Raw genomic sequence first — 24,370 nt, forward strand, 5'->3', positions numbered from 1 at the left:
TTTCTTGGCTGCAGTACCCATTACGAACGCTAAATACAAAATTTGAAATACTTCCAAAATAAGTTCCTCAATATCATGAAAATACCGAATATCGGGATGTACCGATCTATTGTCAAAATACACACGTGTGCAAAATGTTAGCCTTGTATCTCAATTCGTTCGAAAGATATCGTGATTACAACAGATAGCCAGACGGAGATCGCGAACTCGACTTAGAACTTTACGCTTTGTAGGGTGTATCATGAGTATTTCGCTAATATAACCTCCATAGACTGGTGGAGGGTATAAAAATGGAAATTTCGACAGTAAAATCGATTTGTGAATCACAGATTTCATAACGATTTCAATGTTTAAAAACTAACAGCCTCCTACCAAATTGAAGGACTTTTCGATTTGGTCTTACTAAGCGCCTAATTTTTTCCCAAAGATGCACGTGGCCGTTAATATGACGACAAAACAAAAACCCTTAGATAAAGTATCGGCCAGACTTATCAAAGGACCCACACATTAGTACCTCAGTATGGGTGTTCATCAGATGAATGCGGAAATGAAATTAATGATATACCGCATGCCACCATAACAGAGGCTATAAAAACTCATATTCTGAATCACCCGGTGACCTGGTAACTGAAGGTTGTCTCCCTACAACCATTTCCCGCTTATTTGCTTTGTGTTTTCTTCTGCTTTTTTGTTGTTTTTCATTTTTTCGAAGAGTCAGTTTCATGCGCGGATATTTTCAACTCAAAATGTTTTGTTTGAGGTTTTGTCTTTTGTTTCCTCGCTCAGCTGTTAACAAATTACTTTACACAAGAAAAGCTTTAAAAGCCGAAAGGAAAGAAGCAAGCGAACAAAAACGTTTTTTCAGGTTTGTAGACCAACACAACGCTGAGAGATGGCTGGCTATGGGGTGTGATGACTCAATTCGTCATTGTTTTGGCGGTACAGAAAACCAAAACCAACGAAAAAAAGCCTCAATCCCAATTAAATGCAAACAACAACAATGGACAGAACACACAGGCATACAAAGTGCTTTAAGTGTTGAAGAAGCGGCAGCAGCAGCTGTTAGTCGTGCCTGTGGATGACGTTGCTGCTACCAATGACGAAGTAGGTATTACCGTGGCATACAATAAAATTGCGTATGTTTAAGCCATACCTTTTGTTTAATTTAGATTTCAAAGGCATTTTCTTGGCTTTTTGCACAATAGCCAAATATTTGCACAAAGTTCAGACCACAACAATACCAACAAATAAGCAAAACTTGTGTTATTGTTCTTCTTGGAGGCAAGTGATGTAATGGCCGATAAAAGAAAACAAAACAAAAATTGCGAAAGATAATTCTTACTGCGAAAAATCGGGCAATCATGGGATGATCTCACCTGGTATGGAATGACGACAATGTTATATCTTTATTAAATATTACCTGAAAACAAAAGAAATTAATTGATTAATAAATAGTAGACAATAATTGGATTATTTTTGCCAAAAAACACAATTTTCAAAAAATATCTGGGTCCAGAATTTAATTTGGAACCCATATGGGTTTGTTTGGTTTCTTTCCCAAATGTCCGAAATGTCCTAATTGCCATGAACAGTAGTAGTTGAAAAGTATCAGTCGGCTTTGCCGACAGATCTATACCCTCATTTGATACGACCAAAACGTACCTCATCGAAATAACAGTTTTAGACCAGAGGTCTCTTTTGATGAAATCCGTTTCAGGACATTTGGAGTCGATCTAACGATGTCCGTCCGTCCGTCTAGCTGGTGCGCACGATAATTCTCGAAGGGAGTATCCGACTTGATCCATACTTGGTACATCGTAATATTATTGTCAAATTTAGATCGAGTTAGGAGATGGGCAATATCGGTCCACTCCTTCTTGTACCTCCCTCCTAATATTAGCATTAGTGCTAGGTCAAGTGCGAAAATTGTCAATATGGGTCCACTCCATCCAGTACCTGCCCCACAAAATGTTTAATTATTACAACTCTTATAAAATCAACACAAGATCTGTCATACAAATGGCAGAGAGCGAACTATTTCTTCTGGTACCTGCCGCACAATGGGAGACGTACCATGTTTTGACCATATGGCTACTTCCTTAACTTTATAAGAGATATGTGTGAAAATGGAAGGCACCAGAAGGAGTGGACCGATATATCTCAAAACAGCTGATTTTGCGCTAGTAGAAGAAACGGGATGTGTGAAATATGAAGAGAACCGGATGCTTATTTCGAATTTTTCAAAACTTTGACCATTTGTGGGGAAGGTACCAGAAGGAATTGTCCGATCTACACCATCTTTATAACAGATCTTGTGTTGATAGAAATATTGAGAAGTGCCAAGTCTGATTGGAATCGGATGTTAATTTCGCGTTTTATGAGATTCATGGATATTCAAAATTTTCGATCGCACCCACTCACCCACTTTTGGAGGACGGATGAGTATCATTCCAAAGGGGTTTGAAGACATTTGAACGTTAGCTAAGGTTAAGTCGGAAAAAATCCTCATCTCCTCAAGGGATATAGAATTTTGTGTTGCTAGGGTCTGGAGGGATAATGGGTCCTCCAGAGCCTTCGTTTCAGTTTATCAGCGCCCTGTCATTCCTTTCCAAATTTTGAATCTGAAACCCATACTGGAGTCTGGAGGGATGATGGGTTCTCCTTACCTTCGCTTCTGTCAGTCCTTTCCAAATTTTGAATCTAAAACCCATACTCGTTTTAAGCGAAACGTCGCTTATGGGCGGTGCAGAGGTCAATACCAGTGAAAGACAAACTCTGCCTTCCTTATCGATTGCCCGGATGTCCATTTAATATGCCTAATGGAGTGGCGGAAACAACTACGCCTACGACCCACTACTTTGAGTCCGACCATAGGGCGATCTTCATAGAGACAGACATAGGCTCGTTTCAAACTGGAGAACTCAGGTCGTTTCATAACTTCTATCGGATTAACATCCGACGATATAGGCAGCGCAAACAGTGGGACTTTCCTGAACATTTTTTGCATGAAGTTATATAGTGTATTTAGAACCCAAAATGACAAATTGCATCAAAATTTGTTGAGAATTTTTTTAAATTTTCTTGAAATTCCCTTCAAATAGTTATGCTTACAGTTTTCTTTATTTCTGATGAAGCTTCGCTCAGCTAAAATAAAGGTATGTTTCCATTCGAATTACCTCTTGGAATAAATTCATACTCTATTTCGAACACATTGACTCCCACTCTAATTTTTCAAAGAGAAGCGCTCTTAGACAGAACCAAACTGTGGGGGGACTCATTTTCTGGTGGTGCTCTCGTAACAAGTGTTCCATATATCAACTGTATGATAGGATTAAAGTTCTCCAGGTCTGACAGACTTTGCAGATCTAATGCAATTGTTAATCTTTTATTTTCGTAATGAAATTAAATTTTGGAGATAAGTCTGTCGCCGAATGTCACCACGAAATAGCTGGCAGGGTCACGCCCAGAGACGGACTTGGTATCTCAAATTATGTCATGAAATGCATAGATCAAAAGAAATCGTACCAGATACTCGTTTCATTTGTGAGAGAAAATGCTTAAATGATAAAGATAACAAATTTCCTGCAAACAATGCCTATGGTGTGAATATCAGATACACTTCCAAGACATTCTTTTTTGCATGAAATTTCAAATTTTCCCAGAAGAAAAAAAATAATATTTCTGCTATTAGAACAATAGTTATGTCAACTCGCTCTGTGTGCCCTCCTGACATGCTATGGTTCTATTTCAAGTATTTTTCTGTGCCAAAAATAGAATCTAACTGGCTTTTTGACCAGAATTGAAAAAAAATGTCTTCTCACTTCCCAGAGGTATGCCGGCTGATTATTTTGCCTTTTTTTCATCTTTTTCTTCTTCTTATTATTATTATCAGCAGCTGTTATTGTCATTTTGTTCGTTTTATCGTAGTTGACTATAAAAAAACGACGGTGGAAAACAAACAGACGACTTCAAGACGTTATAAATTTTATTCTGTTTTCGCATAGCATTTTTTCTGTTTTCATTCATTTATTTTGTAAAAAAAAAAATGAAAAAAGTCAAGAGCGTCGCACAACACGTTTTGTGTACTCTACTCCGTTTTTTTTCTGCTGTTGTTGTTGCCGTTCTTTTTTTTTCAATTTTAACACTTGGTTTGGCACAACCAAGTAAAACTTGTTCCAATGGCCAGGCCAAGCAAACGAACGAACACATGCCATGGAACGTTTGGGTAGTTGTCAGAATTTGGCAAAATTTTGCCGGTATCTGCAGAAAGTCATTTAGGCATAACGGTATATAATGACGAGAGTTGCGTTGTTGGGTTTGTAACAAAAAAAAAAGGAAAATGACAAATACAATAAAAATGAAAAACGCGACATGCCACATTATAAATTAAAGACGACAAATTCCTTTGATATTTATTTGTAATGCCCAAGTTGTGTGTGTATGCGTGTGTGTCAATGTTGGTAGAATTCTATGCGAAACTCCCAAAAGGAACCGTTAGCATATTTCTTCTCTTCGGGAGTTTAAATTCAATTATTAATAGTGAATTTTGAATAGTGAAATTTGAAGAGAGTTGGATGCTTATTCCGGGTTATATGAGCGTTATGTTTTTCAAAAATTTGAACCCCTTGTGGATTAAATACCAGAAAAATGGACCGATATATCTCATTTTCTCGGCAGATTTTGTGTTAATAAAAATTATGACGTGTGTGAAATGTGAAGACAACAGGATGCTTATTTAGGATTTTATGGTCGTTTTGGTTATTCAAATTTTTGACCCTTTGTGGGGGAGGTAATAGAAGAAATGGTCCGATCTCTACTATCTTTATAACAGATCTTGTGTTGATAGGAATATTGAGATGTTCCAAGTCTAAATGCAATAGGATGTTAATTTCGCGTTTTATGAGCTTCATGGATATTCAAAATTTTGACCCTTTACGGGGAAGATACCAGAAGGAGTAAACCGATACATTCCATCTTCATAGCATATCTTGTGTTAGTAGAAATAATGTGATATGCGAAATATGAAGAAAAACGGAAGAATATTTCGGATTATATGATCGTTTTGGTTATTTAGAATATTTGACCCTTTGTGGGGTCAAACAACAGATCTTGTGTTGAAAGAAATATTGAGATGTGCCAAGTCTGTGTGGGCCGATATTGTCCATTTTCGCATCTGACCTAGCACTGTTGCAAATATTAGGATTTGGAAAGTTGGAGCAAATTCGGACTTTCCTTTCTATTTCTGTGCAGTAAAAGTGGACCGATATTAGCCATCTCCGAACTCGATCTAAGTTTGACAATAGTATTACGAGGTTCCAAGTTTGGATCAAATCGGATACTCACTTCGAGGGTTATCGTGCGCAGCCAGACAGACAGACGGACAACCATAGATCGGTTCCAAATGTCATTAAATGGATTTGGTCCCAAGTGACCGTTTTTTCGATGAGGCATGTTTTGGTCATATCAAAATGATATACACCCTATGTAGTCATGCGGCTGAGGGTATGGATGGTGAAGTTTGTCGATACTGTCCATTTTTTGTACTTGACCTAGCACTGATAAAAATCCTTCCTTATTCAGAAGGAGGGGACTGAAATTCTCCATCTCTGAACTTCATCTAAGTTTGATAATAATGTTATGATGTAGCAACTTTAAACCAACTCGGATACTCACTTCGAGAGTTATAGTGCGCAGCCAGGAAGACTGACGTACGGACGAGCACTCCTGGATCGACTCCAAATATCCTGAATCGGATTTTGTCCAAGAGATCTAGGGTCTAAAACCATTATTTCGATGAGGCGCGCTTTGGTCGCATCAAATAGCAGCCATATGGCTGAGGCTATAAAGAATGTGTTTACTGCTTTTAGGAGTAGCTAGAGTAGAGTAGAATCTGTCTAACTAACACAATGACTTATGATCTTTAGTACAATTTTCATATTCGACACCCGTTTCAGTTATCCTATTGGGCGCAATTTCGCAATGATTCTTTGTAGAGCACCATAACAAGAACATTGATACCATATTCCAACATTTTTTTCTCATTGCACATCCATCAACAAGACCCGCCTTGACTTTTACATGAATTCCTGATGAATTGATAAAAATGTTCCACATTGGCCCTACCGCACTAATTAGCATTATTTGACCCTTTTGGCAGGTTTCGTAAACTTCGACACACAAAGAAAACACACACGGAATACTCGTCCCATAATCATATTCGATGGAAGAAGGGTTTCGAATGGGATACGTTTTAAATGGTATGAATATTGAAATTTTTAAACAGGTTTTTAATGCAAACAATCTCCCAAAAGGTTTTTTAATAATATTTAATAAACTTTTTGTAATGCATCGAGGGAAATTGCAACACCTTTGATCATCTTTTAGCCAAATACCCATTTCCGTACTGTTCAAAGGAAAGCCGAATTCGCAAGCATTCGAGAGAGAAAAATCTCCATGGGTTTTTACTTCAATTACCAAAGAGCGATGGGATACAAGTCCATGTGGAAATACAACGCTTGCTTCCATACACAACAAAAAATAACTAAGGCAAACATCCAGAGCTTAGGCTGTTGCAGTCAGGCAGTCATAACAATTTCAGTTAAATATCTACGGCGAAAAAAAGGGTGACATAGAATTCCAACGATTTGGATGCAAATGTTTATGGAAATTTTTAAATGCAAAATTCTCAAGCATTTCACACCATTCTAGCGACTGATAGGGGGACAGACAGGAAGACATGTTCATATTTTCTGTTGTATGGTGTTGTTGTGAGACAAAATCGTAGGCTGAGAACGACATTCCACCATCCAGCAGGGTTTGCTCCATAACGAAACAATTCATAACGGTAACATGGAGAAATGAAGAAATCATATGGTGGCTGTCGTCTACTGGTTGCCACATGATATGGAATCCACACGGGTGCAACGACACTCACCCGGGGGGAACGGTGAGGTTCAATACCTCGTCACTGCACAACCATCCATTCGTTGCTGCAAAGAAAGCCCAGCAAGTGGCACAACAAATTCAAATGAATTTGTTGCCCCACATGCATGCAGAATGTTGTACGTACATGGTGGGTCGGATGGTTGACGACCAGATGGATGGATGGATAGATGAGCGAGTGGATGAATGAATGAATGGCTGGATGCAGTTTAAACTTCAAACGAATTGAGTGAATGAAATATCGGGTTTATTTACAAAAATGTGTCTTGCTCATCAACGCCAGATGGATGGTGTCGTGGAAACCAAGACAACCGAAAGGTGTCAATATTTAATAGAGACCTGTCAGATTGAATGATGTGCGGACAGTAGCAACTTTCTTGAAAGTGCAGAATGTGTTTGGCTTCATCTGAGGCTACCGGCTGACTGGCTTGGGCTGGCTGGTTGGCAGGCTATGGGAATGGGAATACTCTTACCTTTGAAATGGAAACAAAGAACCTAATTGATGCAGGGGTTCGATGTGAGAGCAGAGAATTACACCGAAATGCCGTGTCGGAATGGGATTAGAATTTCACCCCCAAGTCAAATCAGGCAACCGTTGCCATTTTCCCAGAAACTTTGTGCTATTAAATTCTTTGAATTTGCATTAATGTATCTTATGTTCGATAGCAGAGATTTTTACGAATAATGTCCGACGAAAATGAATAAATGCTTTGAATACTTCGAATGTTCAACATATTTTTTGTGAAACAAAAATATTCAAAGACGTTGAATACAGCTACTCGTCCTAGAAATCCATCACAACGAAATATAAAATATTAAAAAAGTCACGAGGAAGGAAAGATATAAAGGGCGATTTTTTTTAAGAGCTTTAGTAACGTTTCCCAAAAAAAACTTTGTTGGAATTGACAGTATTATCCATATAATTTAATGCGGATCCGTCTTGTTGAAACAACACGTTTGCAAGTCATTCGTTTGGTGTATGGCTAATTATACCCTTAGCCTTATGGCTAAGGAGGGTATATAACATTTGATTCGACCAAAAGGTATAATTATTCTAAATTTTGACCCTTTGTGGGGGAGGTGCTTAATGGAGTGGCCCGATATTGTCCATCCATCAGCTAGCACTGATGCAAATATTAGGATTTGCAAAGTTGAAGCAAAATCGGATTATCCTTTCTTTTTTGTGCAGTAAAATATTTTTTTTAAATGTTGACCTTCTATTGGTGAGGTACCAGAAGGAATGGACCGACATGTTTCTGGTGTATATGTCCGTATAAGTATATGTCAATATTCGAAGATGAAATAAAATGTTCGCCGAATTCCCCTCTCACTAAGTCCATTGTTCTGCGTGGCATGCGGCTCCGTCTGGTTGAAAACAAAATGTTATTCAAGTCATCCTCTTGAGTATCAGCAACACCGCACAAAAGGTGATCCTAATGCCAAAGTTTATTCAATCCCCTACCCAAAACTAAATGTAGTACCATTTAGTACTTTTTAGTACGTATTTCCAAAACCACCTCGAAATCTCAACCCTACATACAAACAGTGATCTTAATGGCAAATTTCAGATTTCAAGCAGTATCCCTTCATGCAACACCAAATTTAGTACCAATCAATACCTTCCGTACTCTTAAGTACAAATTTCGAAGCTAACTTCATATCCCAATCCTATACTCCGACAGTAATCGTATTTCCAAATTTCAGGATACCAGCTATATTGGTTCAACCATCAATCCAAATTGTACCAAATTTAGTACCGTTTAGTACAAAAAAGTACAAAGTTCCGTAACTACCTACATCATACAATCCAATAGAAATATTATTTCCAAATTTCAGGATTTTAACTCTACCTCAAAAAGTAGGCAAATTACCCACGATGTAATGTAATATTTCACTCGGAAGACCAGGGGAGAGATTCATTCTGCATCCTAGATACACTATCATCACACCGCATACACTATCACACATGACCATCCTCAATGTGAGCTATCACGAATAATTTCACCTTTTGCAAATTGGCATATTTAGAGATAAGATTTATCATCTGAATGTCGTGTAATTTATTTTAAAATGATTTAATTTCGAATAGATTTATGATTGCTGGTTGGCCGGGTGGCGGGTGCTTAGATGGCTGGAAAATGTTGTTTTCCATGTCCCCTTGGAGATGAGTTATCGTACTGCATTTATGCTGATGGCTTATTGTTTTTTTTTTTTCGCTTTGTTACCTTATGAAATATCGATATTGTTGCTAATAGAGAAAGACGATAGATAGACAGACCGAACGTCTGACTGACGGAGGTCGAAAACCTTTCGCATGTTTTGTTGTTAGCAACAATGTTATTGTTACAGCTTTTTATTATTATTTTTGTAATTTTTTGTTGCCATCAACTGGGTTATAGCTGCAGTTGCAGTGCTATTAGCATGGATGCACCAATCCCAGCCCACTGCAACCTAAAAACAACTTTGGAATAACAATATGTGTGGTGGGTGGTCCGAACTCTATAAATTGATGTCAACAACTAACAGCGGTGGTGGCGGTGTTGCTGGGTGAAGAAGCAACAACAATGTGGCAGCAGAAAACAATGCTCAAAGTGAAGAAGACAGACAAACGTAGTCGTCAACACTTTTTATGTTTGGATGACACGAATCGACTGAATAGATTGTTGAGACTTAAAAGGATCATTTACTGTACAGGAGACCGACTGGTACTTAAAGAGATTGGCTCTTTGCATTTAATGCAATTACAATTGTACAAATGAGGACTCAGTGGGGAAGACAATAAATTTCAGGAGCCAATATTATTTCGGATAGTTTGGAATGAAAACCAAATCAATTGACTTTAAATACAAAATCCAAATCCATTTCAGGACATTTAGAGTCAATTTAACGTCCATCTGTTCTCGCGCCTGGCTGGTGCGCACGATAACTCTCGAAGGGATTATACGATTTGGTCCAAACTTGGTACATCGTACAGGAGACCGACTGGTACTTAAAGGGATTGGCTCTTTGCATTTAATGCAATTACAATTGTACAAATGGGGCTCTGTGGGAAAGACAATAAGTTACAGAAGCCAATATTATTTCGGATAGTTAGACATAATAATGCACAAAGTGATTTCGGATACATCTAATTGTAGAATCGTTGATTATTTTTTGAAAATTCCAACTAGAAGGGTCTAAAAATATCATTTTTTTTTTTTCAAGATATTACCAACCACATAATTTTAAATGGTACCAAATTTAGTGATGTTTAGTACGTTTTATTGTTCGAATTTCCAAAAAAAAAAAAAAACTCTTTTACGTCTATGCTACACAACATCAAATAACCCTCATTCCAAAATTTCAGATTTCTAGTCCTAATTTTTTCTAATATCAAAATTTATACCATTTGGTCCTTTTTAGTAAATTATTCCTAAAGCACCTCCATATCTCATCTTTTTCATATACACAATTTATAACCATTAAGTACTTTTCGTAATATTTTAGTTCACATTTCCAAACCAATATCAACATTTAATACCCTCCAAAACTTAGAGGGAACTTAACATTTTTTGTAAAAAATTTCGTTCAAAACTACATTTTAAATTAAAACCCTTACATGGGGGCTATGCGAAGAGTTGGACCTGCATAGACAATTTTCGGTCGTAAGTTGTTGTACCCATTACGAAGTTCAAAACCGCTAAAATCGTCAAAATTCCGAATATTGGGAAGTACCGTTATATGCATGTTGTACGAAGACGCCTACGCCATTTTTTGTCATAGGCTTTAGTTATGAGTACTACAGTACGAAATTTGAATGTTCCCGTAAATAATGTCGCTAATATCATCAAAATACCGAATAAAGGGAAATATCGCTTAGGTTCGCGTTAGCCGGTGCGAGACATACCCAGCGGAGAAAATCTCAAACCCCCGGCAGAAGGTCGGCTTCTTACAAAATGAAATAAATTTAGAAAACTTTAGATCCCGTTAGCCGCTGTTGAACATACTCAGAGGAGAAAATCTCCAGCTCCGGCCAAAGACCGGTTACTTACAAAAAGGTCCAAAATTTAGAAAACTAGGGTTCGCATTAGCATGTGCGGAACATACCTAGAGAAGAAAGTCTCAAGCACCGGTAGAAGGCCGGCTTCTTACAAAATGAAATAAATGTAGAAAACTTTGGTTCGCGTTAGCCGGATATACTCAGATGAGAAAAAAGTTTAAAAAAATTTACAAAAAAGTTCGTCTGCTCAAAACAATTTTAAAATTTAGAAAGCTTTGGTTCGCGATAGCCGTCGCCGGGCACACAGAGGAGAAAATCTCAATTTTTCCCACACCCGTTTATGTTGGCATTCATTTTGGACATACTTATTATGATCCCTATCATATGACCGAGTTTTTCTTGGTCCTTGGGTTATGGCCGAAAAAACGGTCATGATCCCCATAATTGTAATGGGGATTATGTCCGTGGGGATTATGATAAGGCATCTACTTTTTAACCTGATTGCCTCAAAGTTTTTTTGTGGTGGAAATACCCGTTATTCCATCGGAATATTTTTGTACCGGAACTTTTGGAAAACCCCATAAAAAGTCGAAAATGGATCTTTTATGCCTTTCCAAATCGTGTCATATGGGTTACCGGGTATTTCTTCATGAAAAAGTTACTTTGCCGTAATCAGGTTAAAAAAAACCTACCTATACTGGACTTTATGTTCGAAATCTTTGCGGACACAGTTCCCATAATTATGGGAATTATGTACGCTACTTTCTGGATATTTTTTTTTTTTTTTTTGACATATTTCCCATTCCATTATGGGGGTTATAGACCTCAGCTTTTCTCTATGCAGAAATGTAAACTATTTAACTTCACGAGTAATCATTAACGAGCAGAAGCCAAAGAAGTGGCGAATAGATACCTCCCCCTTGTGAAATACCTCTGATGACAGATTTCCTTGTTGAACTCTCTCCTATGCTGCAGCTGAAAAGTCAGTGTTTCAGGCTACTACTTTAGTACCCAAACTAAAACCAAAAGGAACCCAACCTCCCTCATCCCTGTGAAAAACCTCTGAGGTTAATAAGTCATCTTTCAGCATCTTTGTGGCCAAGTCTGAGTAACCTATAGCATTTTCTATATGAGTCACAACCATATATTATGTTATTTTTGTGGATAATTCCTTAATATACAAGGTGAGGTGAAAAAACTGCAACCAAATTCAGACTGCTGTCATTTTTAAGCCACTCGTCCGACAGCTGTTAAATTATTCCAGTAACAGCTCATTATATTGTTTACAAGCGTACAAAAGCATTTTAGTGAGAATTTTCCAGAAAAAAAGTTATTCGTGATGGAATTCAAGCGTGATAGTGTGATTTCTTTATATTTGGCGGGAGAACCACAAGTGGCTATCGTTAGAGCACTCCAGCATTTAAATGTGAATAAATCTTTTTTGTCTCGTACCATCGCTCATTACCATGATACAGGTAGCGTAGCCCGACGTCAAGGAAGTGGACGGAAGAAAACAGCAACATCAGCAAAAATGGTTCGAAAAGTAGCGACTTAATCAAAACCCGCGTCTTAGTGGCCTAAAAATGGCTCGTGAGCTGAACATATCGCAATGTTCCATTCGGCAAATATTGATAAATGAGCCGAGGTAAAGCCATTGAAATTCCAAAAAGTGCAATAACTTACACCGCAAGCGTAAGAAAATAGACTCAAAAGAGCTAAAGAGTTGCTTCGCTTGGCCGAAAGTGGTGAACTGCCGAATTTGGTTTTCTCCGATGAGAAGACATTCGTTGCTCAGCAGTTTGTAAACAAAATTATCGTGTTTACTTGCCAATGAATTCAGCTGAAAATGTGCACCTTCGGTTGGCCACCACAACTCAAGCGCCGGCCACGGTGATGCCATGACAGCCGATGGTCGCTTTCCCCTCGTATATATCGACCGTGGCATCAGAATAAATGCCGACTATTATCGCTAAAATATTCTGGAGGGTGTATTAAAGCCTTGGGAACGCCAGCATTTTGGCCGCAGACCTTCAACATTCCAACAGGACTCAGCACCATCGCACTCAGCACGCGCCACCCAAGAAGAAGACCATAATTCGTGCCAAAGGTGACAAATTCGATCAAATCTAAACTTATTTTAAAATTTGATACTATTTCCGATATTTTTTGCTTTCATTCAATAAAATTTTTAAAAAATGTAAAAATTATGTCATTTGACTTTGTTGCATTTTTTATCTCACCCTGTAGATATGTTGAGGGACTGACTGTCTTATAGCAAACATAGGTCTTATTTTCCAGGTCCAATAGCCTTTCTAGAATTTTGAATGGAAAGGAAACAGGATATTTGGTCTGTATTTTAGTAACGAGTAACCTGGCTTCCTAGCTGTAAATGTAGCTAACGTTTACCTCTCTCCAAAGTCCCGGCATGTGTGACAACAAAGTAGGCTTTCCGCTGTATTTTGGAGCATAACATAATGACATCAAGTTAAAAAGATTTAAATAGTTCCAAAATTTTAATGGGTCATGATGTTCATTGTGTACTTAATAGTCTCCTAACAAAAGCGATTTCCTTGTTAAAGGGTTTCAAGCTAGACCCGCCCATTCTACATTCCGGGAAGTACGTACTTGCCAGAAGATCAGGAGTTTCTACACCAGAGTTGGTCAGGGTGTCATAGTTTCTCTTGAAACTTTCCCTGTACTTCTCGTCCTTGGGGATTATCCTGCGAAACCTTACCGCTTTGACGATCGAGAACAATTCCAGAAAAATGTTGGTCCATCATCCTCTTTAGGTATCTTAGTTTTACTCAAAAATTAAATACAACCTTATGCATGCAAAATAAATGCAGCCATAAATGCATAGAATGAAGTTCGTACATTTTGGATGACCCTTTTGTTCTAAATAATGACTACTCAAACCCATAACCGAATCCATAATGTAACTGAACTCTAACAAAAAAATAAAACGAAAAAAGCTCTACACAAACAAAAATACCATCGCCCACGTTCCTAGACAAAGCTGTCATATGACGACGCTTGTCATTGGTTTGCCATGTCAATTATTTTAAGTAACAAAAAGGATAACTGCTGTCATATATCCTTGTTTGTTGGTTCGAAACGAGGAGAAAAAATACAACAAACCGCCTGCAGTTAGCGCAATGTCTGCATTATTTTAAATGAAACAAGGAAGTGGGAGAAAGCCAAACCGAAATGTAACAAAAAAGTGCAACAACTCTTGGTCCTTTGGGATAAAATAAATGCATAAAGAAAGAAAAGGTCTGGCGTGGCGTGGCTTGGCGGCTAGCTGAGTTCGTTTGAATGTCAGGGTGGCTCATGCAGTTTGGAGACCTTAGAATGTTGTTTTCGCATAAAATCTCCCATTCTCTCTCTCCGTATCTCTCTTTTCACACTTTTCCATTTGGGGAAAATGACTCTTGTTTTTTTTTTTTTTTGTGCAATAAATAACAAAGGGACTCTATTTTTCCCAAAGAGAAAACTTTTCTGTGAGTAGGTGACTGAGTGGGTGTTTGGACCTCCCTGTCGCCTTGTTATTCTGCACATTGACGCGTCAAATTTATCACGTCATGCCCTGCTCGTTAGCCTTTATCTCGTGTTAATCTTTACGTTTCTTGGATTTTAGTTTTCAGTTTTTTTAGATTGGAAAACAAAGAATAGTTAGCCACCACACGTGTCAGCAAAAGCGAAATGTCAATTAGGGTGCGTCGTTGTCTTGTTAATTATAATTTAGTTAAAATGTAAAATTCGTTGACTTGTTCAAACCTGGGTTAACTCACAAATGGCCAATTAATCTACAAAAAGATATATTATATTTAAATGTACGGGGTGGGGAACAGACAATAACATTTGAATTTATTTTAATGAGCTTCAAAATGGCATGAACTTGAAAGTCACGTGAGCTGTTATAAAAAATGCTCAAAAATATCTTTAAAAATGTATATATAAATATTTATGTATGTGTGCTGATTTAATTGTTTAAAATTTGACGATCCTTCCTTGTTCTATTAGGTAAATTATTTTCTATGAAAATTTTTACAATCTGTGAGGGATGTACCAGTAAAAGTAGACCGATATTGTCCATCTTCTTACTCGATCTATGTTTGATAATAATATTTCGAACTACCAAGTTTGGACCAAATCAGATACTCCCTTCGAGGGTTATCGGATCACTTAGTGTCGGAGACGGACGGAAGGACGGGCACCCCTAGATCGACTCCTAATGTCCTGAAACGGATTTGGTTCAAAGAGACCTAGATTCTAAAAACGTTTTGGCCTTTTAAAATGACTTTCTGTAGTCATATGGCTGAGGGTCTAATGAGATATAATTCCCGAATTTTTACCAAAAATTAGGTTTGCAGTGGTTATGATAATTTCGTCTATTGTTTCGATATCTGATCAATATATTAAAGAATTACCACAAACAATAACAAATATTTTGGCCCATATTGAATATTTTCCAAAAATGGGAAATTATCAAAATTTGTTAAAAACAAGTAAAAAAGATTTTAGTTCGGCCAGGCCGAACTTTGAATACCCTCCACCATTTGGTACAAATTTGGCAATTTTCAAAAATCAAATCATCAAAATACCGAATATCGGGGGTATCGTTATATGGGGGCCATACGAAGATGTGGACCTACATGGCCCATTTTCTGTTTTATGCTGTATAATCTATTACGAACTTCAAATACCAATTCCGGTAAATAATGTCGCTAAAATCATCGAAATACCGAAAAAAGGGAGGTACCGTTATATGGGGGCTATACGAAGACGTGGACCTACATGACCCATTTTCAATACCAAAAGTCCTGCAGACATTATACACATTTGAGTATAATTTTATCAACCTACTTCATTTCGTTCGGAAGTTAGAGTGATTTCCGCAGACGGACGGACATAGCTAAATCGACATAGAATTTTATGCTGATCAAGAATATGTATACTTTGTGGGGTCTAAAATGTATATTTCGAGGTGTTACAAGCGGAATGACAAAGTTAATATACCCTCCATGCTATGGTGGAGGGTATAACAAGTAAAATAGTATCTGTCGATTATTCAAACTATTGACCCTTCCAAAGCAGTTGGCCAATATTGACCAATTCGTATCTGACCTAAGACTGATATAAATATTACAATGTCGCATATTTGAACCATATCGACTACTTCCTATAATCTATATGAGATATGTGCAATTTTTTGGAAAATGTGCAAATATGCATGAGGTAACAGATATAGCGGACCGAAGTATTCCATTTTAATACTTCATCTAATAAAGATAAAAATATTGATACCCGCAAAATTTGAAGGAAATCAAACACTTATATCGAAATCATAAATTCCGATAAATTCCATATTCATTTCAGGTTTCTGGTTGAGAGAAATATTTAGATATAGCAAGTTGTAAATAATCGCTGACTTGTTTCTCAAGTTATGGCAGATACAAGTATTGAAAATGTTGATCCTTTGTGGGTGAGGTATCAGAAAGGGTTCGCAGATATATATCATCTCCACCATAGATGTTGTGTTTGCAAAAGTGTATGGAAGTGTGAAATTTAAAAAGAATTGGATGCTTATTTTGCTTTCTTTGAGAGCGTTGTTTTTCAAATTTTTGAACCTTATGTGGGGGAGGTACCAGCGGAAATGGTCCGATCTCTACCATCTTCATAAAAAAAGATTTTGTGTTGATGAAAATATTGAGATATCCCAAATATGGAAAGGAATCGATTTTTATTCCCTTCATGGATATTCAAAATTTTGACCCTTTGATCCACTTTGATCCAATTTTGACCCTTTGACCCACCAGATCTTGTGTTTATAAAAATATTGGGATGTGTGAAATTTTAAGACAATCGCATTCTTACATTACATTTTGTAGGAGTTATGATTATTAAAAATTTTGACCCTTTGAGAGGGAGCACTGGATGAAGTGGACCGATATTATCCATTTTTGCACCGGACCGAGAACTAAAGCAAATATTAGGATTTGCAAAATTAGAGCAACATTAGATTATTGCTTCCCTTTCTGTTCAGGAAATATATATATATATATATATATATATATATATATATATATATATATATATATATATATATATATATTTTTTTTTTTTTTTTTTAATTTCGACCAATTGTTGGGGAGGTACCAGATGGAATGGACCGATTTTGTCCATCTTAACTCCAGATCTTGGCTAATATAAATATTGGGATGTGTGAAATTTCAAAGAGAATCTGGCTTTTACATCACATTTTATAAGAATTATAATTATTCAAAATTTTGACACTTTTTTGGGGGAGGTAGTTGATGGAGTGGACCGACATTGTCTATTTTCACACCTGACGTAGCACTAACGCAAATATTAGGATTTGCAAAATTGGAGCAAAATCGGATTATCTTTTGTCTTTCTATGCGGAAAATATATTTTTTGAAAATTTCGACATTTTGCGTGGGAGGTACCGGAGGGAGTGGACCGATATATTCCATATCCACACCAGATCTTGAGTTAATAAAAATATTGTGATGTGTTTAATTTAAAGACAATCCGACTCTTATATCAAATTTTATGAGAACTGTAATTATTCAAAATTTTGACCATTTGTGGGGGAGGTACTCGAAAGAGTAGACCTATATTGTCCATTTTCACACCTGACCTAGCACTGACGCAAATATTAGGATTTTCAAAGTTGGAGCAAAATCGGATTATCCTTTCTCTTTCTGTGCAGTAAATTATTTTCTTTGAAAATGTTGACATTTTGTGGAAGAGGTACCAGAAGAAGTGGACCGATATTGCCAATCTCCGAACTCGATCTAAGTTTGACAATAATATTACAATGTACCAACTGTGTATCAAATCAGATACTCCATTCCAGACTCAACGTACGCACCAGCCAGACAGACGGACGGACGGACATCGCTAGATCGACTCAAAATGTCCTGAAATGTATTTGTCCAAAGAGATCTAGGGTGTAAAACCGTTATTTCTATGACGCACGTTTTGGCCGTATCATATGACATATGCCCTCAGTCATATGGCTAGAGAATATGGTTGAGGGTACAAAAATGGAGTCTGAAACCGTTATTTCGATAATGAAAATCTTGGCCGTATCACATAATAGTGGTAATTATTTCAAATGTCACACATAGCCTTGGACAAATACAAGCCCAATATCAAATTACGATAAACCCACTTTTTTAATGATACAGCCGATCTTTTGTCATTCCACATGTAACATAACATAAACAATAAACATACATACTTAGATGATTGAAATTGAAATGATAAAATAAATATTTATTCATTGACAAAACAACATACCAAAAACTAACAACTAAAAACCAATTGCAAATGAAGTGAAAGACATTGCGACAACTTCGATAAAATTCAACTGCCCGCCTTGCAATAGGCGGGCAAATGAAATGGAATGGTCACAAATAGATATTGGGGGAAATGCTTGAACGCAAAAATATAAACAAAAGCTTTTATGTTATTGCGGAATAATTTAAGTATCAACGATACAACACAACTCAAGAAAAACAACAAATAGTCCAGCTCCGCCGCCAAGAGATAGCGAAGAAGTTGAGAAAAGAAAACGTCTGAAGTGAAAACAAAAATAATTGAAAGGTAAACACACCGCGGAGTAGAGAAATGGACGCAAAAGAAAACAAAAACGATAATGAAATCAAAAACAGAAAATATGGACGATAATGATGAGGTCGGTAGCTTCGATAACGTCGATATAACAACAACGACTATTTCAATTTTCAAGTCATCTGTAGTAATGAGAACGCAATAACAACTACCGCAAAAATAACGACGACGACGAGTACGACGATAATGATGTCAAAGATAAAGATCATTTACGAATTACTTGGGATTGATGAACGAACGTGCGTAAGCTGAAATAGCCAACAAATAAAAAAGTTACAACAACAATGGGAATGAATGCACTTGGTAAAGTGCAGCAAAGGTAGATACTACGATAAACATTTGCAAAGAATTTTTATAAATCATTTCCTGTTTTTGTAGTGGAATTGAATTGAAAATAATGACATTTTCATCGAAAAAAAAAATAACTAATATCCTATTTATATAAGGGCTGTATAATAAGGTGGATCTATATGGAACATTATTTTTAAAAAGCGTTGCCACTTAATCAGAGCTCAAATGCCGAAATTTGGCCAAATTAAATGGAAGACATGGTCAAAATGTAAAAAATACTTGAAATCGGATTTATCCTTCCATGGAGGACTATTCCAAAAAAAATTGATAGATGTCGATGGATTTTCTGCACTAATTATTCTGGATGTAATCCAAAGATCTCTATCAAATTTCAAAGCTCTATCCTAAATGTTACGAAATATATGTCAAACTATAAGAATATAAAAACCCGAACCTCCTTTGGGGTTTTGATCTACAAAAAGAGTACGATCATAGTTGTTTGGCATTTTCCAAAGCCCAGACTAGTGAAATTATAAAAAAAAATTGTTGAAAACGAACAAGCCGAAATTGATGGTATTTTTCTATGGGACATATTACACAATTCTATTGTTCAGTGACCCAAATTGAAATTTGAACTAAAATATTTCTTCCTTTGACACTTTCCCCAAAAAATTAAGTATTAAGAAATATTTTGACTTACAATGGAAACGTGTTAAATCTACATATCTACAGCATGAGATGGAAAAACTGCAACCAACTTCAGACTCCTGTCATTTCTAAGCCACTCGTCCGACAGCTGTTAAAATTATTCCAGTGACAGCTCATTATATTGTTTACAAGCGTGATGGAATTCAGGCGTGACAGTGTGATTCCTTTATATTTGGCTGGAAAACCAGAAGTGACTATCGTTAGAGCACTCTAGCATTTAAATATGAATAAATCTCTTGTGTCTCGTGTCTACCGTGATACTGGTAGCGTAGCCTGACGTCAAGGAAGAAAACAGCAACATCAGCAGAAATGGTAAGCAAGCGAAAAGTAAGTATGCGATTTCATCGAAAACCGCGTCGCAGTGGACGAAAATGTCTCGTGAGCTGAACATATCGCAATATTCCATTCGGCAAATATTGAAAAATTAGCTCGGTGTAAAGCCATTGAAATTCCAAAAAGTGCAAGAACTTACACCGCAACAAAAAGAACATAGACTCGAAAGAGCCAAAGAGTTGCTTCGCTTGGCCTAAAGTGGTGAACTGCCTGAACTGGATTTTATTTTCTCCGATGAGAAAACATTCGTTGTCCAGCAAACAAAATGATTGTGTTTACTTGCCAAAGAGGTTAGCTGAAAATGTGCACCATCGGTTAGCCACCAAAACTCAAGCGCCGGCCATGGTGATGGTGTGGGCCACCATAACAGCCGATGGTCGCTCTCCGCTTGAATTAATCGACCGTGGCATCAGAAAAAATGCCGAATATTATTACGAAAATATTCTGGAGGGCGTATTAAAGCCTTGGGCACGCAAACATTTTGGCTGCAGACCTTGGACATTCCAACGGGATTCGCACTCAGTACGCGCCACCCAAAAATGGTTACAAAATGAGGTTCTCGCTTCATTTCCAGCTCACAATGGCCACCAAAATCTCCGGATACCAATCCGTTGGACTACTGTGTCTGGAATATTTTGGAAAGCAAGATTGGCACTGAAAATTCCAAAGTGTCGATTATCTCAAACAAGCGCTTCGCCGTGAACGGGCCATAATACCGCAGAGCAACATTCGGGCAGCGTGTGACGGTTTCATTGGCCGTTTGAAGGCCATAATTCGTGCCAAAGGAGACCAATTCGAACAAATCTAAACGTATTCTAAAATTTGATGCTATTTCCGACATTTTTTACATTCATTCAATAAAATTTCTAAAAGAAATGTAAAAATTATGGCGTTTGACTTTATTGCAGTTTTTTATCCCACCCTGTAATTGCATTTTTTAATTTATTTTATTTTATATTCATTTATTTATTTATTTTTTTTTTTTTTTTGGAGCATTGATGCATATATTTTTCTTACATACAATGAAAATACAGATTTCTTTTCTTTGGTAACTTATAGTGAAATTGAATGAAGAATGTTTTCATACCCTCCACCATAATATGGAGGATATATTAACTTTGTCATTCCGTTTGTAATTCCTCAAAAGATTCATGGCAGAACCAACATAGTATATATATTCTTGATCAGCGTAAAATTCTAAGTCGATTGAGCGATGTCGTCTGTCTGCCTGCCTGTCTGTCCGTCTATCTGTCTGTTGTAATCACGCCATCTTTCGAAAGAATTGAGATAGAAGTTAAATTGTGCACACATGTTTATTTTTCCAGTAAGCAGGTTAAGTTCGTAAAAGGGCAATGTAGGTCCACGATTTCATATAGCCCCCATATAACGGTACCTCCCGATATTCGGTATTTTGATGATTTTAGCGACATTATTCACCGGAACTGTTTCAAATTTGGTATTTGAAGTTCGAAATGGATACTACAGCTTAAGACAGAAAATTATCTGTACAGGTCCAAGTCTTCGTATAACCCCCATATAACGGTAACTCCCAATATTCAGTATTTTGATGATTTTAGCGTCATTATTCACCGGAATTGTTTCAAATTACGTCTTTAGAGTTAGTAATGGAAACTATAGTCTGTGACGGAAAATTGTCTATGCAGGTCCAGGTATTCGTATAGGCCTCATATATCAGTACCTCTCTATATTCGGTATTGTGACGAGTTTAGTTACAATACCCACCCAAATTGTTAGAGATGTCGTATTTGAAGTTCGTAATGGATGCTACAGTCAGTAACAGAAAATTGTCTATGCTGGTCCAGGTCCTCGCACAGCTCCGATATAACGGTACCTCCCTATATACGATATTTTGATGATTTTAGCTAAAAAAAGTTCGGTAAAAAAGCCGAACGTACTGCTTTTTAACTTGTTGTCCTTGAAGTCATCCTTCTTAAATTATGTTTTTTTTTTTTTGAGAATTTGGCACAAACTTACACAATGTATGGCTTCAACCCTACAATGTGTTTTTAATTCAGACTTATTAATTCCGAATTTTAACGTCTTCTGGAATCTATACTACAATTTTATGACAAATAATTTTGGTAGGACATTTTTACTTACTACAATGCCGTTTATAGGGAGTTTTTACACAGATTTTAAAATAAAGGACCAAAAGGCCTCTTTGTTGACTCAGGTGAAGGTTAAAATTCATGACCAAAATAATTCTTGTATGGTTATCTGTAACATACTTATATACCTACTATCAGCGGATTCCCAGGTATCTTAATCCGAATTTTTTCAAAGAGGCGGAAATTTGATCCCTCAATTTAAGTTACTTTGCGATGTCCTTCGGTTTTGGTTCTACTTTCATAATATTCTGGACTTTTCCAGTAATTCAGTGTTCTTTTTTTTAACAAATAATGAAATTTGAACTTATCTTCTATCCAACTCAAAAATCACAAGAGAAATTCTTGGCTCAACTTAAGTAACCTGAATTATCCTCAATTGTCACAGCGTGGAAAATAGTACTACATTATTTCACCGAGTGTAAGATTTCAGTGATAAAAATGAGAGGCAAAAACGTTCAAAAGCAAAATTATCGATGATATGTGAAAAAATGCTGTGTTGCAACAAGAACAACTTTCTTTTTTCCAATTCTTCTGTGGTAGAATTCAACTTGATGCGACCATGAAGCACATCGCAGCTAGTTATTTACAACCTGTTATGGTGGTTTTAGCAAGTTCCCCTTACAGGTGGCGGGGGATGGCTAAACGCCTGGCAAATTTAATTCTTATTTGAATTCTTGTGGCAATGTAGAAGATGGTGGATGGATGGATGGATGAATAGTGCGGTCATAAGACCACGCAAATGTTATTGGCTTTTGGGTTTATTGGTTTTCTCTTGGCCATTGAGATGTAGTTCTGTTCAATGTTACTTTCTCGAATCTGTGTGTATGAAGGGTACTCGTTATTTGGCAATAAATGAAAACACAATTTCATTGATGGATTTCTCTTGGAGTCCTTGTGCTGCTGTGGAAATGTTGTAAAAGGCGCGGAATGGGCAATCTATATTGAATAATAGTTTTTGGTGGCCAAAGATAATTTTTTGTCTGTTCATTTTGTTGTAATTGTAAAGAAAACAAGTTAAAAAGTATCAGTGAGCTTAGCCTACAGATGTATACCCTCAGACAATGCTCGATAATTTAAATATATGTTGACTTCCGTTATGAGTATTGTTGACCCTCTATGGAGTAGTTTCCGAAGGAATGGGCCAATATTGTCCATTTCGTATCGGACCTGAATAAATATGATATAAATATTGAAAGGTGCCAAGGTTTGGACTACATTGATTACTTCCTTCACTTTACTTCTTAGAAATTGTTAAGATGTGCGTGAGGTAGAAGTATTTCATTTTCATACTTCTTCTAATACAGATAAAAATATTGGTAGTGGCAAAATTACAAGAAAATCGAACATTTATATCCAATTTTATGTGACATCATAGATTCCATATTCATCTCAGGTTTCCTTTTGAGAGAAATATTTAGATATATCAAGTTGTAAGGAATCGCTGGCTTGTTTCGAAAGTTATGACAGATAAATGTATTGAAAATTGTGACCCTTTGTGGGTGAGGTACCAGAAGGGATTCGCAGATATATATCATCTTCACAACAGAAAAATGTTTGTCTGTCTGCAATTTGAAAAGAATTGGATGCTTATTTCGCATTCTTTGAGCGTTTTGTTGTTCAAAATCTTGAACCCTATGTGGGGGAGGTACCAGAAAAAATGGTCCGATCTCTATCATCTTTATAATAGATCTTGTGTTGATGGAAATATTGAAATGTGCCAAGTCTGAATGGAATCGGATGTCAATTTCGCGTTTTATGAGATTCATGGATATTCAAAATTTTGACCCTTTTTGGTGGAGGTACTAGAAGGAGTGGACCGATAAATTCCATCTTCACAGCAGATCTGATGTTAGTAAAAAATAATGGGATGTGTGAAACATGAAGAGAACCGGTGGCTTATTTCGGATTTAATAATCGTTTTGGTTATTCAAAACTTTTACCCTTATTGGGGGAAGTACCAGAAGAAACGTTCCGATCTCTCCCATCTTCATAACAGATATTGTGTTGATAGAAATATTGAGATGTACCTAGTCTGAAAGGAGTCGAATGACAATTTCGCGTTTTATGAACTTCATGGATATTAAAAATTTTGACCCTTTTTGGGGGAGGTATTGGATGGAGTGGACCGATATTTCCCATCTTCACAGCATAAATAATGGGATGTGTGAAATATGAAGAGAAACGAAGGCTTATTTCGTATTTAATAATCGTTTTGGTTATTCAAAAACCCTTTGTGGGAGAAGTACTAAAAGAAATGGCCCGATCTCTCCCATCTTCATAACAGATATTGTGTTAATAGAAATATTGAGATGTACCAAGTCTGAAT

At 36.8% G+C, this 24,370-nt stretch overlaps 1 protein-coding gene across 2 annotated transcripts in view; it reads right to left on the minus strand.

Moving 5' to 3' along the window:
• LOC101892541 (mitogen-activated protein kinase-binding protein 1) overlaps positions 1-24,370 on the minus strand; it is a 401,509-nt gene that overhangs the window by 278,721 nt on the left and 98,418 nt on the right. The window lies entirely within an intron of this gene.

This window comes from Musca domestica, unplaced genomic scaffold (assembly GCF_030504385.1).
Source record: "Musca domestica strain aabys unplaced genomic scaffold, Musca_domestica.polishedcontigs.V.1.1 11, whole genome shotgun sequence".
Lineage (NCBI taxonomy): Eukaryota > Metazoa > Arthropoda > Insecta > Diptera > Muscidae > Musca > Musca domestica.